We start from the raw sequence: 15,771 nt of genomic DNA on the forward strand, positions 1-15,771 counted from the left end.
TATCAGATGAATTTCATTAATGACTGACTTATTTATATTCCCACTAGCATTATAGAGTGGTTCCTTTTCTTCCCATCCATGCCAGTATCAGTTGTTATTTGCTTCCCTAATGACTGCCGTTATGACTTGGATGTGCTGGAATGTCTTTGTAGTTTGAATTTTAATTTCGCTGATGACTAATGACACTGAATTTTGTTCTGATTTTTGTTGGTGATTTTTGTTTCATCATTGGGGAACTGTTTCATTGGCCCATTTACTGACTGATTATTTGATTTCTTGTTATTTTGTTTTTGAGGGGTCTTATGCAAATTCTGGATATGAACCATTAGTCTATTGTGTAGCTGGCAAGGAATTGTTCCCATTTTTAAGACAGTCTCTGCCATCATTCATTTGTTTCATTTACTGTGTAGAAGCTTTTTAATCTCATGAGGTCCTATTTGGTAAGTGTTGGCATTACCTTCCAACTAGATAGAATTCTATTCAGAATACCCTCTTCTAGATCTATGTATTAAAGGTTTTTTTTTTTCTAATAGATCTTAAATTAAGATTTGGATCTTAAATTAAGATTCATCATCTATTTGGAGTTGAGTTTTGCACAGAGTGAAAAATAAGGGCATCCAGTTTTCACAGCACCATTTGGTTTTTTGTTTTGTTTTGTGTTTTTTTATTTGTTTTTGCTCATTTGTCTTTGTTATTTATTTATTTATTCATTTATTCATTCATTTTTTTAATTTATTTTGAGACAGGATTTCTCTGTATAGCCCTGGATGTCCTGGACCTCACTTTGTAGACCAGGTTGGCCTCGAACTCACAGAGATCTGCCTGCCTCTGCCTCCTGAGTGCTGGGATTAAAGGTGTGTGCCCCCTCACCTGGCTATAGTACCATTTGTTAACGAGATTGTCTTTTCTCTAATGTATATTTTTGGTATCTTCATCAAAGTAAGATGGTTGTAGTCGTATGGGTTTCGGTCTACATTCTGATATATTCCATTTACCTATATGTCTTTGTGCCAGTACTATGCTGCTTAGTTTCAATGGCTCTGCAGTGCTGCTAAGGTCGGGTATTTTGATGTTCTTAGCATTGCTTTTTCTGTTAGATTTCCTTTGGCTAATTAGAGGTTTGGTTGTTTTGTTTTGCTCCCATGTGATTTTCATAATTTTTTTCTGGTTGTTTAAAGAATATAATTTGGATTTAGATGAGAATTATGTTGAATCTATAGATTAATTTGGGGATTAAAGCTACTTTTTTTTACAATATTAATTGTGTCAATCCTGGGACATAGAAAGTCCTTCCATTTTCTAGAGTATTGTTCAATATCTTTCTCCAGTGTCTTAAAGTTTCTATTGTGGAGGCTCTTTATCACCTTGTTTAGGTTTATTCTTAGGTGTTTTTTTTGTTTGTGTGTTTGTTTGCTTGTTTGTTTGTTTTGAGCTATGGGAATGGAATTTCTTTTCTACTTTATTTCTTGGCAGGTTCATTATTGGTATATAGAAAGCCTATTCACTTCTACAGGTTAATGCTGCTATTTTGCCAAAAATGTTATTCAGGAATCCAGAGGAGCTACTGCATTCTATTGAAGAACATGTCTTAAAAAAACACTATTCGGGAGATCCTGGAAATAATGAAAGAATCAGGGGGGAAAAATCTGATGGAAGAATCTGTAAACAAAAACAAGTTTATATCTAAGACATCAAATAAGGAAGAAGCTGAGAAAGAGGATGATGGTGCTGGTTTGCAGCAGGAGATGCAGAGCTGGACATCAAACCATGGTTGGTCATGCCAGGAAAAGAGCCAAGTCGAATTCCAAGCTCTAGCTGGTCCAGCCTGGCAGTATGTAAGGAGTTCTCTACCCTGTTGGCTGATGGGCCACTAGACACCCAGGATGTAATTCAATTGAACATCAGATGCCCTTCCAACAAGAAGGAAGAAAAGTCCACAAAGGATGTCTCTGAGAAGAAAGACAAGGCCAAAAGCAAAGAAAAAGTCCCAAGGAAGATCCTATCCAGAGACTCCAGTGAAGGATATGAAAATTCCACTGGAATGCACTTATGTGAATTTCTTGCAAATAAACTAAAATAGAACCCACGGGTCAGAATGATGCTGCTTACATTAAAATAGGGGATTCTGGAATTTATTAATGACAATGATACTATTATACTGATGGCTGCCTAATTTGAGATGGCCCACAATATTGGTCAAACTGGGAAAGCGGCCACCATCAATAAAACCAACAACGTAAGAATCCATGAACAGAGGTTTTCGTAACATATATAAAAGATGAGGAAAATACAGCATTTCAGCAGATTCATTTTCAGGAAAGATGATGCCAGTAAGGTGATAACCAGGCTAGACAGAATGGATATCTAAATGACATCAGCAGGAACTGTGAAGTACTGAGCACACTCAAGCATCCACCAGAGTGGCACAGATGGCAAACTCAAATCCCTGGAGCCATTGCTTTGGAGCACCACAGATCCAATAGGCTGTCCAACACATGCACCTCCCTGTCACCAAAGCCAGCAGCTTCAGCTGAATCTCCATCCTCATCTGTCTGGGACCTTCTCTTTTGTGACATCCAGCAGCAACAGCAGCAACAGTAGCAGCAGCAACTTCCTACTTTCCCACTCACCCCTCAACAATAGCTATCTCTGAATAATAATTTTACAGGTAGACGACCTCAGTGACTCCTTCTGACAAATGGGCCTAGCTCCAGGGTTCAGCTGAAGTAGCTGGCCCATCCTCACCTTTGTTCCAGCCCCCAATTTTCTCCCAGTGTCCTCAGCAAGTGAGCTTCATCATGGTCTCTACAGAACAAGCCCCTTTATCCACTCCACTTCCAACTATTCCACCCCTAACCATACACCACCTACTCAGCAAGCCCTGCCTCCACAAGGCTACATACAGCCTCCTCAACAGATCCAGGTTTCTTACTATCCCTTACAGCATTTTAATTCCAACCATCAATATCGACCTTTCTCTCAGTATGTTCAACACCTGCCTCAGCCATCCCAGTAGCCTAGTTTACAGCCCATCTAACCAGCAGTAGACAGCTTACCAAGGCGTACTTAGGGTCCATGAGTCTCAGAACACAGGTCTACTCAGAAACTAGGAGAGCATCATGGGAAGTCCTATGCAAGGTCTGGTGGTTCAGTACATTCCACTGCCTTCTTACCAAGTCCTCATGGGCAGTGACGTGCAAAACATACTCCGACTGCTTTTCCAGCAACCCATGCTGCCAGCCAGTCTGTACAAGGAGGCCTCCCAGCAGGGGTATACCCATGTACTACAATGTGATTCCACCAGCTTAGCAGTACAAGTAGGAGAGGTATCACTCAGACTCCATCCATGGCAGTGGAGTCACCAAAATACGATGTGTACCATCTGTGTCAGAATCCTGGAAACCAATAAAATCCTGGTGATAACTCCCAGGGCCAACACATAACTTAGCAACATCCCTGTCACATCTCCTACCCATTCTCCAGAACCCTCTGCTATCATCAGCCTCAGCATTTTCTGCAGTGGACTCAGCATCCTACCTGTCTACATGCAATTCCCCTAGCTTGGGGGTCCTGGTCAGCCATCATCATATAATCGGTCCATCTGCCCACTCTTGTTCTTTGACTAGTTAACTTGCATGATGCATCAAGGACAGAGTGGATTGAAGCATGGAAACTGGGGCAGAACATAAGCACTCAAATCTACCTTCACTGACCAAGGACAGAAGATTCCATGCTGGGGAGGGTGCTGGAGGACATATAGCCCTGATGGCATCACCCATACAAAAGCATCAAGCTCTTCACCCAGCATGACATGTCTTGAACTTCACTGTCTTGCACACCATTGTGGCTATATTCCCTGGCTGCCCATAATGCCTTCCTTCTCCTCAGAAGCTCTATGAGTCAGTTCAGTCTTTGAGTGGACAGAAAGAACTATGACCTGAGGATCCTCCAGCTCCGAAGAAATGGAGGAGGGGTAGGAATGTGCACAGTAGACATGAAGGCTGAGTAGAGTGAGCAAAAGCAGAAAGATTGGGCCAGAGGTGGGAAGTAAGGAGACAGAGGCCAGACTGGAGCCTACCACATCATGGCTAAAGAGAGAAGCAAAGAGATTCTTATACAGGCACTGGACTCCTTTCTACTCCCTGGGACCCCTTTTCCCTGGTTGGTCCCCTTATGTTTCCTGTCCTTTCCATCCTCTTCTATCACCTTAAAAAATCTCTTCTCCAATTATGAAATAAATTTCCCTCATATTTTTGGTCAGGTGGAATCGAGAAGGTCCAATACTCCCCTCTCCTCCCATTTATTCCCATTTCCCAATCTCCCTTTCCTCTTTTCGTCTTAAGTGGATGTATTTATTTGGACACAGTTGAAAAAAAATAAACTGATTTCCCCATTATCTCACTTCCCTCACTTCATCTCTCCAACCCCCACAGAGTTAAAGCTTGGTACTTCCCCTGAACCCCAGAACATCTGCATACATTCCTTACAGTTTCTGACACAGTAAGAGATACAGTATTCAACTGCACGTACAAGTGTCCTGTGAATTTTATTTCACCTTTTGTTTGTTTAGGAGTTACTTGGGTGGAGGTTGGTTTTGTTTTTAAATATAAAAAACATACAACTGGGGAAAAATGACTCTTTAAAATTCTTTCAAAAGAAATTTCTTATCTACTGCTACTGAAATCATTAGTGTCATATCAGTGGAAAGAAAATGTATAAGTTCTTAAACTAATTTTATGCAAGACAAAGTTAAACTTTAGCCAACTTTGAAATCAAACTATTAAAATTCCCAGAGACGTTCAAGGTGGGTAGTTTGTGGTAGAACCAACGTACTTTGTTTTTATTTTTATTATTATTATTAAGAGATTTTCTATTCTTTTTACATACCAACCACAGATTCCCCTTTCCTCCCTCCTCCCTCCCCTCAGCATTCCTCCCATTCCCACCTCCCATTCCCACCTCCTCCAAGGAAAGATCTCCCATAGCGAATCAGCAGAGCCTGGTACATTCAGTTGAGGCAGGTCCAAGCCCCTCCTCCCTGCACCATGACTGCACAAAGTGTCCCACCATAGGCACTAGGCTCCAAAAAAAGCCGGCTCATACACCTGGGACGGATCCTGATCCCACTGCCTGGGGGCCCCCTAAACAGTTCAAGCTAACGGGAGGTTCAAGCTGGAACAGGGGAAAAGTGGGAGAGCAAGGAAAGAGATACCATGATAAAGGAAGACATCATGGGAATAGGGAGAAACAGATTGCTATGGAAGTTCTCAGAAATCCACAAGGATGACCTCACCTTAGACTACTGGCAATAGATAGAGAGGGTGCCTAAACTGGCCTACTCCAGTGATCAGATGGCTGAATACCCTAACTGTCATCATAGAGCCCTCATGCAGTGACTGATGGAAGCAGATGCAGAGATCCACAGCTAAACACCAGACTGAGCTCCAGGAGTCCAATTGATGAGAGAGAGGAGGGATTCTATGAGCAAGGGACATAGAGATCATGATGGGAAAATGTACAGAGACAGCCAGCCAAACTAGTGGAAATGCATGAACTGTGGACCAATAGCTGAGGACCCCCCATGGTATTGGACTAGGCCCTCTGGATAGGCAAGACAGTTGTTTAGCTTGAACCAACATACTTTGAAGGAGATTTTCAGTCTTCTTCCTCTAGCCTGGCCCATCTTTTATCACGTGACTAGCACCCAGTAGACACAGCACACATATAGCACAAAAGCAATCTGTGTGATTTTTTACTCATTTGGGTCCAAAATATGATAACGTCTAAAAGGGTTACCCAAATGCTTAGTGGATTTTGGCTATAGGCTAGCCAAGGAGTGAAGAATGGAACATTCTCAGACATGTTTGCTTTTAAAGCATTATGTACCTGATTATAGTTAAGAGATATATTTTCATAGCTAAAAGAATCCTATACGATAAAGCAACCTTTGGAGGCATCACCATCCCTGACCTCAAACTCTACTATAGAGCTATAGTAATAAAAACAGCTTGGTACTGGTATAAAAACCGACATACAGACCAATGGAATCGAATTGAAGACCCTGACATTAATCCATGCACATATGATCACCTTGTTTTTGACAAAGGAGCCAAAACTATACAATGGAAAAAAGAAAGTATCTTCAACAAATGGTGCTGGCATAACTGGATGTCAATATGTAAAAGATTACAAATAGATCCATATCTGTCACCATGCATAAAACTCAAGTCCAAGTGGATCAAAGACCTAAACATAAATCCAGTTACACTAAACTTAATTGAAAAGAAAGTAGGAAGCACTCTTGAATGCATTGGCACCGGAGACCATTTCCTAAATAAAACACCAACAGCACAGACCCTGAGAACAACAATTAATAAATGGGACCTCTCGAAACTGAGAAGCTTTTGCAGGGCAAAAGACACAATCAATAAGACAAAAAGACAGCCAACAGAATGGGAAAAGATCTTCACCAATCCCACATCTGACAGAGGATTGATCTCCACAATATATAAAGAACTCAAGAAACTAGACATCAAAATACTGAACAGTCCACTTAAAAAATGGGCTAAAGAGCTAAACAGAGAATTCACAAAACAAGAACTACAAATGGCTGAAAGACATTTAAAGAAATGCTCAACATCCTTAATCATCAGAGAAATGCAAATCAAAACGACTCTGAGATACCACCTTACACCTGTTAGAATGGATACGATCAAAAACACCAATGACAACCAGTGTTGGAGAGGATGTGGAGCAAAGGGAACACTCCTCCACTGTTGGTGGGAATGTAAACTTGTACAACCACTGTGGAAATCAGTATGGCGGTTTCTCAGAAAATTAGGAATCGCACTACCTCAAGACCCAGCCATCCCACTCTTGGGTATATACCCAAGGAATGCTGATTCATACCATAAAGATACATGCTCAGCTATGTTCATAGCAGCACTATTTGTAATAGCCAGAACCTGGAAACAACCTAGATGCCCATCAACGGAAGAACGGATGAAAAAAATGTGGTATATATACACAATGGAGTACTACTCAGCAGAGAAAAACAATGAAAGCATGAAATTTTCAGGCAAATGGATGGAACAAGAAAAAAATCATCCTGAGTGAGGTAACCCAAACCCAGAAAGACAGTCATGGTATGTACTCACTCATAGGTGGATTCTAGATATAAAATAAAGAACAATCAGACCACAACTCATAGAACCATATATATATATATATATATATATATATATATATATATATATATATATATATATAGCATGGAGGTCCCAAGGACGACTGTGGCTTATAATAAATTTCGGTTTTACTCAATTATTGAAAAAAATAGCCAAATGAATGGAAACACATGAACTATGAACCAAAGGCTGAGGGGCCCCCAGCTGGATCAGGCCCTCTGAATAGGTGAGACAGTTGATTGGCTTGATCAGTTTGGGAGGCAACTAGGCAGTGGAACCAAGTCCTGTGCTTATTGCATGAGTTGGCTGTTTGAAACCTGGAGATTATACAGGGACACTTGGCTCAGTCTGGGAGGAAGGGACTAGACCTGCCTGGACTGAGTCTACCAGGTTGATTGCAGTCCTCGGGGGGAGGACTTGTCCTGGAGGAGGTGGGAATGGGGGATAGGCTGGGGGTAAGGGGAGGGAGTGGGAGGGGGGAGAATAGGGGAACCCATGGCTGATATGTAGAACTGAATGGTATTGTAAAATTTTATATATATATATATATATATATATATATATATATATATATATATATAGAGAGAGAGAGAGAGAGAGAGAGAGAGAGAGAGAGAGAGGGAGAGATTTTCAGAATTAGGAAATTACTTAAAGGAAATTTTGAATTCTGTGTTTGTACTTGGCAAAGATCTAGGACATTGGCACAAACATATTCTGAACTATCTGGGAAATTGGGAGCATTGCTTCCTAACCACTATTTGCTCATAATTTGAAAATCAGGTCTTGCATGCCAGATGATCAAGTGAGGCCAACCTGTATCTCATTAATTATCATGAACCCAAAGAGCAAAATGCCAAACAGATGGACTATATGATATGTTCATACCAATCAACAGCAAACAACACCATGTTAGGGAAGATACTGTGTATCCCATCAGCACCAGAATAGCATGCATTGTTTAATTATACATGTAGATGTTTGCTGGGTATGTTCACAATAAATTTTATTTAATCTGTTTGGGTTGTCTTTGGTTGGTTGGTTGGTTGGTTGGTTGGTTTGGGGAGTTACTTTGAGAGACCCCTTTTTTTTTTAAATGTCATGTCACTGAAGATTACTGCTTCAAATTCTTTCAAAGGAATTTTTTATCTACTACTAGTGAAATGCATATTACATTCTACAAAACTCACATGTGCATTATGACTATAGTTCACTATAAGTGGAGTATATGCAACATTCAAGCCAGAGAACACTGTACCTTTTATAAATATCCACTCAAAACAATCTACTATAGCTTTCATTCTTTTCTCTCCAGACTTAATATTCATCCCATGGCAGCCTGCCTGCAAGAGCCTCTCCTTCTACCCTACCTCCTCTCGCGGGGATTCTGTACCTTGGTGCAGAGCAAGGATCCCCTTAGCTATTTTTTACCACCCTGCTCAGTCTGCACTCCTATCCCACCTCCAATCCTTTGTGTCACCCACTGACCCACAGAACACTCTCTATCAGGAACCTTACAGCCACCACATTTGTCTATAATCCAGAGAGGGCAACAGCAGCCAAAGAATGGAAAACACACCCAGCAAAGACAAGACCATATATCTACATAAATAAGCATCTCAAACATCATTACTTCAGATGCCTAGACTCTGGCACAAAACATGGACAGCCAAGAAAATACTCCTCCTTTGAAATATAGTAACTGTACTACAATAGGCCTTATAAATGCAATTCAGCTGAAACACAAAACAAGGACTTCAAAGTAGCAATTGTTAATATATTCAAGGACCTTAAAAAATATCTTCTCCTTAATTAAGATCATGGAAAGACAAACAGTTGAAGGAAATTAGGAGAACAGTGTAAGAGATGAAAATAGAAGTAGAATCAGTGAAGAACATCCAAACTGAAATAAAACTAGAAATGAAAAACTTAGGATGTCAAAAAAAAAATCTCAGAGGTAAGCCTCACCAAAAGATCACAAGACATGGAAGAATTTCATGTCTTAAAGACCAAGTAGGAGAAATGGATAGCTCATTCAAAGAAAACAGTAAATCCTAAAATGAATCTAGACATAAACATTCAGGAAATCCACAACACTATGAAAAGCCTAAACTTAGGAATGATAGGAATAGAGAAAGGAGAAGAAACTCAGATCAAAGGCACAGAAAAGAATTTTAACAAAATCATAAAAGAAAATTTCCCCAATCTAAAAAAGGTACCTATCAAGGTAAAAGAAGCATAAAGAACTCCTAATAGATAGGACTAGAAAAAGAAATACCCCCACATAATAATCAAAACACTAAATGTAATGAACAAAGAAAAGATATTAAAAACTGCAGGAGGGAAGCCCAAGTCACATAGAAAGGTAGGCCCATTAAACTAACACCGAGCTTTTCCACAGAGACTCTGAAAGCCAGAAGTGCCTGGACAGATGTTTTACAAACTCTTAGAGACCATTAGTGCCAGTACAGATGGCTATATTCAGCAAAACCATCTATCAAAACTGACAAAGAAAATAAAACATTCCACTACAAAATCAAATTTGAACAAATTCTATCTGCCAATCCAGAACTAAAGAAGGCAATAGAAGGAAACCTTCATCTGGGCATGATGGTACACACTTTTAATCCTAGCACTTGGAAGGAGGAGCAGGAGAAGCAGATCTCTATGAGTTCAAGATCAGCCTGTTCTACAATGTAAGTTCCAGAACAGCCAGAGCTGTTACACAGAGAAACCCTGTGTCAAAAAAAAAAAACAAAAAAACAGAAAACTTCTGTCTGAAGAGGTTAACCACACCCAAAAAGACACAGGAATAAAAAGGAATAAATAATCTCATAACAGTAAACCAAAAGTGGGGAAACCCACATTATGGCAACAAAATAATAAAAACCAGTAAACATTGCTCATTGATGACTTTCCATATAAATAGTCTTGATTCCCCATAAAAAAGATGCAGAGTAGTAGAATATATTAGAAAAATGATCCATCCTTCTGCTACATTCATGAAAGGTACCTTACCATCAATGGTAGACATCATCTCAGGGCAAAAAGATTGGAAAAGATATTCCAAACAAATGAACCCAAGAACCAAGTAGCCATTTTAATATCTGACAAAATAGACTTCAAACCAAAACTAATCAGAAGAGACAAGGAAGGACACTACATACTCACTAAAAGAAAAAAATTACCAAGAGGATATTGCAATTCTAAACATTTACGTGCCAAACACAAAGGCAGATAAGTTCATGAAAGGAATACATATTGACCTTTGACAATGACACTGGGTAACTCAATCCTCCATCCTCACCAATAGAAAGGTTACCTGAACAAAAACTAAATAATTTCATAAACCAAACGGACAAGGTAAGCATCTATAGAACATTCCAACCAAACACTAAAGAATAAGCTTTCTTCACAGCCACTAATGGACTTTCTCCAAAATTTATCACATATTAGGACAAAAAGCAAGTCTAAAAAAATGAAATTTGGCAGATGGATGTGTTTCATTTTGCAGAATTTGGAAAATAAAGATATGTACACCATACCATTGACATCTGGTCAGGATTTCAATGGGCAACTCCTATGAGTTCTGAAAAGGCTGATTCTATAATTACACACCTATTAGAGGCTATGGCCATTATAGGAATACCTGTACAAATTAAGACTGACGATGTTCCAGCATATGATTCAAGTAAAATAAAACAGTTTTTTGCTCATTACAATATAAAGCATAGCAAAGGTATACCACTTAATCCTACAGGCCAAGCAGTCCTAGAAAGATCTAATCAAACTTTAAAGGATATGCTAAATAAACAGAAAGAGGTAACAATGACCCCTAGAAATAGATTACATAATGCTTTATTAACCTTGAATTTTCTCAATGCTGATGAGAAAGAGACAACAACTGTGGAGAGGCATTGGATAATAGAAAAAACTTCTGAGCTAAACCAGCCTGTTTACTTCAAAGATATGTTGACCTTGGAATGGAAACCAAGTTATGTCCTATGTTGGGGAAGGGGTTTTGCTTTTGTTTCTGAATAAGAAGAAAAGCTATGGATACCAACAAAATTAATAAAAAAAAATTGATTTGAATAAGAGAAACCCCTTGATGAGAAGTGATAGCTCATCCACCAATGTGACATCTCTACAAGTTGAAAGGAAAACTCAACAAACAAAGTTTGGGGCAGGGTTCTGATTTTTGTCTTTACCGAAAAATAGAAATACCCATCTTCAAGAAATCAAAAGACCTTGGACACCTAGATGTCTAAACAAAAGGGAAGGACCTATTGGTACCAATATACTCTACAGGGTAATATCTCACTGCCTAACATCAATATCTTTTTAACTCTAGAAAAGTTGTGGTCCTGATTCAAGTATAAATCAAGGTAGATTTAGAGTTGAAATATGGCTCTCTCCTTCTCTAAATCCAAATATGTTTCTAAAAAAAATTAGGAAATTCTGTCTCACATCATAAGAGCCAAGAAGATAAACAATAATCTAGGGACCATTGTTGTCAAGATTCTATTTCTCTCTATGTTTATTCTTGATTCCTGGAAATCCTTCCTCACATGTGACATCTTCCTAAAATTTCAAACTCTCTGTTGTGAAATTAATAATGTTCAAGAATTCCACAATTAAAAATAAATCTTTCCATTAGCAATCTCTGAAATATCCAGAAGGAAGATAGGGCCCCACAACAACAACCCTACCATGTCCATAACAATGCCAAAAAACACCACTCAATCATCAGCTTTGGACTGCAAACTCTTCAGGACAACTCTAAGATGAGATGGTCCATCATATTACACATCTAGCTAGAACTTCAGATAATCTTACCCATTACTCTGAGACTAGCTACAAACTTTACAGCTAGTCCTTCTGAGACTTAACCATTTGGCTTTCTTACAGGATCCCATAGAGTTGCCATCGCCCCTAGACAACAGGAAGCAATTTTAAGACAACGATGCTCACTCTCCCAATAAGGCTTATTTTCTCAGAGTTATGAATAGCTACCAGCTATCTCTGTCAATTCTTGAAATTTTTCAGAAATTGCTTGCTTGTGCTTCCTATTTTCTCAGATAATATTATTTTCCTTCTCAGGTCTTTGATGGGTTTGAAGGCTAGATAGTTACAGATATAATACCTCTCACATCTTAACTAAGAACATTTCAGATACTAAAGTTAGATTCTTTAGGATAGGGCAGCTATTTGAGTAATCTCTGTAACATGCCATTTACCTCTGGTCTGGACATTTCTGAAATGCAAATCAAAGCTATTTTGAGGTTTCATCTTACCCCAGTCAGAAAAGCAAAGATCAATTAAATAAATAAATCACAGTTCATGTAGGCGAAGATGTGGGGAAAGCAGAACACTTTTTCACTGATAGTGGGAGTTTAAACATGTACAGCTACATAGAAATCAGTTTGGGAGCATCTCAGGAAGCTAGGAACAGAGCTATCCCAAGATCTAGCTATACTACCCTTGGGAATATACACAAGGAACTCCACATCCTCCTACAAAGACACTTGTGTGACAGGGAAAGACAATGAAGAAGTGATTCCATCTTGTATTATTGCTGAGGCCATTTCAGATTTAACTAGAATTTGAACTCCTCAGTGGAGATCCCGTGAAAAAATTGGAGCCCAGGATCAAAATGCCCCCAGCAAGCTTATCTTAGCTTCTGTTAAACCACCTGCTTATGTAGAACCCCCTACATCTAACTGTTTATCTGCCCTTCTATTCATCTGTAGGCTTTTGCAAAGCCCCTCTGCAGCTACTGAGCAAGGGGTTAGGACATGGATTTTTCCCTTCAAAAACCCCATGCAGGGGACACTCAGGCTCCATTTCTGTCCCAAGAAATGTAGTCCCAGCCAGCTGGAATAAAGACTTTCTACTGACTATAAACTATATGTGACTGTTTATCTCTGGTGGACTCCCTGTAACATCTGTTAATCCTTGTTCAATGCTGCCAGAAATTGGAAACAGTATATATGTCCATCAATTTATGAATGGATAATGAAAATGTGGTACATTTATACAATGGACTATTATTCAACTGTTAAGAAAAACAAGAATGTAAAATCTGCAGGTGAGTCAAGCCAGAAAAAAATATTTCTGAGTGAGGTAACCCAGATCCTAGAAGACAAATATTTTGTGTTTTCTCTTATATGCATGCCAGCTTTTAAGTTTTTGATATGTGTACTACAGTCAGAATAAGCACAGATGTTAGGTACTTAGTGAGGGACCAGAGGGGAGAAGATCTTCCAAGGAGGGGTAAATAGAATATAATGCTATGGAGAAACAAAGAGAAAACTAGAATAGGACAGATAATTAGGGAGAGTGTTGGGAGAAAGGGTAAAGGGGGAATATAAAGAGGCAACTAACACTAATAGCCATTTGAAAAACCATATGGAAACCTACTACTGTAGAAACTTCCATATATATATGAGAGAGAAATCTAAGTGGTATCACCAAACAATAGGGAAGACAAGGCCCCAACTAGACATCTTATGCCACCAAGTAAAATCTCCAGTGCCAGAAATGGGTTTCATCTCTTTGAATTCTTGACCAAAGGAGCCCCATGGAAACCCCGAAATACCACAAGTGATTGCCAAATTATTGGTTAGTCTCTAAAGCTTGATGGTATGGCCTTATTGCTAAAGACAACATTTACTCTTGGTACTGAACACAGAGAAGTCCAGTCAGGGCCTAACTGGAAGATTCGTCCCTACTGACTAGTGTTTACATTACTGGAAAGTACTATGCCAACCATGAGTAGAGAAAGGTAATTATAAATATATCACTCATCTGCAAAACCTGTGGCCTACAATAGTGACCTACCTGTAAAATATATAGTGTAATCATGGCACAAATGTTATACAAGTAACCAACTACTTCCTGATTGGATTTAAGGCCCACTCCATGAAATGTGACTCATACCTGATGCTGCTAAACTGGCCAAGAATCAGAGACTAGATAGGTCATGGGCCTAGGATTAAACTTACTGTTATACTACAGAACATGGCAATAAAATGACTCACAATGACACAGTGCTATACCCATAGACCAGAGCATCACTGAACACTCATCAAAAAAAAAAAATCTTCCTGGGGTAGTTGAGAACTAACACTAACACAGAGACCTACAACTGGACAATGTGCAGAGAATGAGAAACTTTGACACATTTGGTACTAATGGGATGTTTTCATTAAACACCTCCCTCAAGGCTCAGGGTCTTATTTGGAAGATCAGGCAGAAACTTTGTAATAACCAGTGCTGATGGATCACTTCGAGGAAACAGTGTCCACAAATGAACTCATAGAAGTTGTGGCAGCATCTACAAGACCTGTACATATTCAAGCCAGATGGAGTGTCAGCACTGAGAGTGGAAGTGAATGTAGAGTCCCACCCCTAACCAAGAAACTTTCTGGAGTTGATACCTACTGGCAAAGGGAAAATCAGTTTTCTCCAGTGGAATGCCTATGGATGTATCAACCTCACACCAAGGTAGGTCACATGTCCAGAAGTAGTAAACTAACAAAATGAACTCAATGGGATTTTTGTTTCAGTTGCTTTATTTTACTTTCCTTTTCTTACTGGTTTTTTTCTTGATTGTTGTTTGCTGTGGGACGGTCTGTATGTCAAATTGCTCTGATTGGTCAATAAATAAAACACTGGTTGGCCAGTGGCCAGGCAGGAAGTAGGTGGGACAAGGAGAGAGGAGAATTCTGGGAAGCTGAAGGCTGAGGCAGAGAGACACTGCAGCCGCTGCCATGACCAGCAGCATGTGAAGATGCCGGTAAGCCATCAGCCACGTGGCGAGGTATAGATTTATGGAAATGGATTAATTTAAGCTATAAGCACAGTTAGCAAGAAGCCTGCCACGGCCATACAGTTTGTAAGCAATATAAGTCTCTGTGTTTACTTGGTTGGGTCTGAGCGGCTGTGGGACTGGCGGGTGACAAAGATTTGTCCTGACTGTGGGCAAGGCGGAAAACTCTAGCTACAGTTGTTATTTGTTTGTTTGTTTTGCTTGTGTTTTGTAGGCTTCTGGGGTTTTTTTTTTTTTCCTTTTACTTCTTATAGTTTTGTTTGTTGTTTTTTTGAAAGAGAAAAAAAGACATTTTGGGATGGAGAGGGAAGAGGAGAAGATCTGGGAAGATTGGAGGAGGGGAACACATCAAAATACATTGCATAAAATTTCTTTTTCAACAAAAAAAAGAAGAAAATACTGTCTACTGTAAATACTTATATTCATTGTCACAATTTTAGATCTCATATAAATAAAATCATCAACATACACAAGGAACACATGTCGATTCTTTCCCTTCCCTAAGCATTTCTCATATTACTGACGCTAAAGCGGAGTTCAAAAATAATCCTTCCTTATGAGGTCAGTGAATTCTAATCAGCCAGTTGTCTCTGTGAATGCTTTCTCTTCCACAAGTAGTTAATTCTGTAAGACAACTAAAACCAGCTTTCAGCCCATCATTTAGAGCTTGGGCAAAAGTCTACCTCGATTAAGAGTGCTTTGAGAAACATAGAGGTCAGAGCTTTTTTAACTGAAAAATCTTTTCAAATGTACAGT

The 15,771-nt window shown here is 39.3% G+C and overlaps 1 pseudogene; it reads left to right on the top strand.

Moving 5' to 3' along the window:
- Positions 1–1,583: 1,583 nt before the first annotated feature.
- Positions 1,584–3,451, top strand: LOC102915325 (R3H domain-containing protein 2 pseudogene; annotated as a pseudogene).
- Positions 3,452–15,771: the final 12,320 nt, after the last annotated feature.

This window comes from Peromyscus maniculatus, chromosome 4, assembly GCF_049852395.1.
Source record: "Peromyscus maniculatus bairdii isolate BWxNUB_F1_BW_parent chromosome 4, HU_Pman_BW_mat_3.1, whole genome shotgun sequence".
Classification (NCBI taxonomy): domain Eukaryota; kingdom Metazoa; phylum Chordata; class Mammalia; order Rodentia; family Cricetidae; genus Peromyscus; species Peromyscus maniculatus.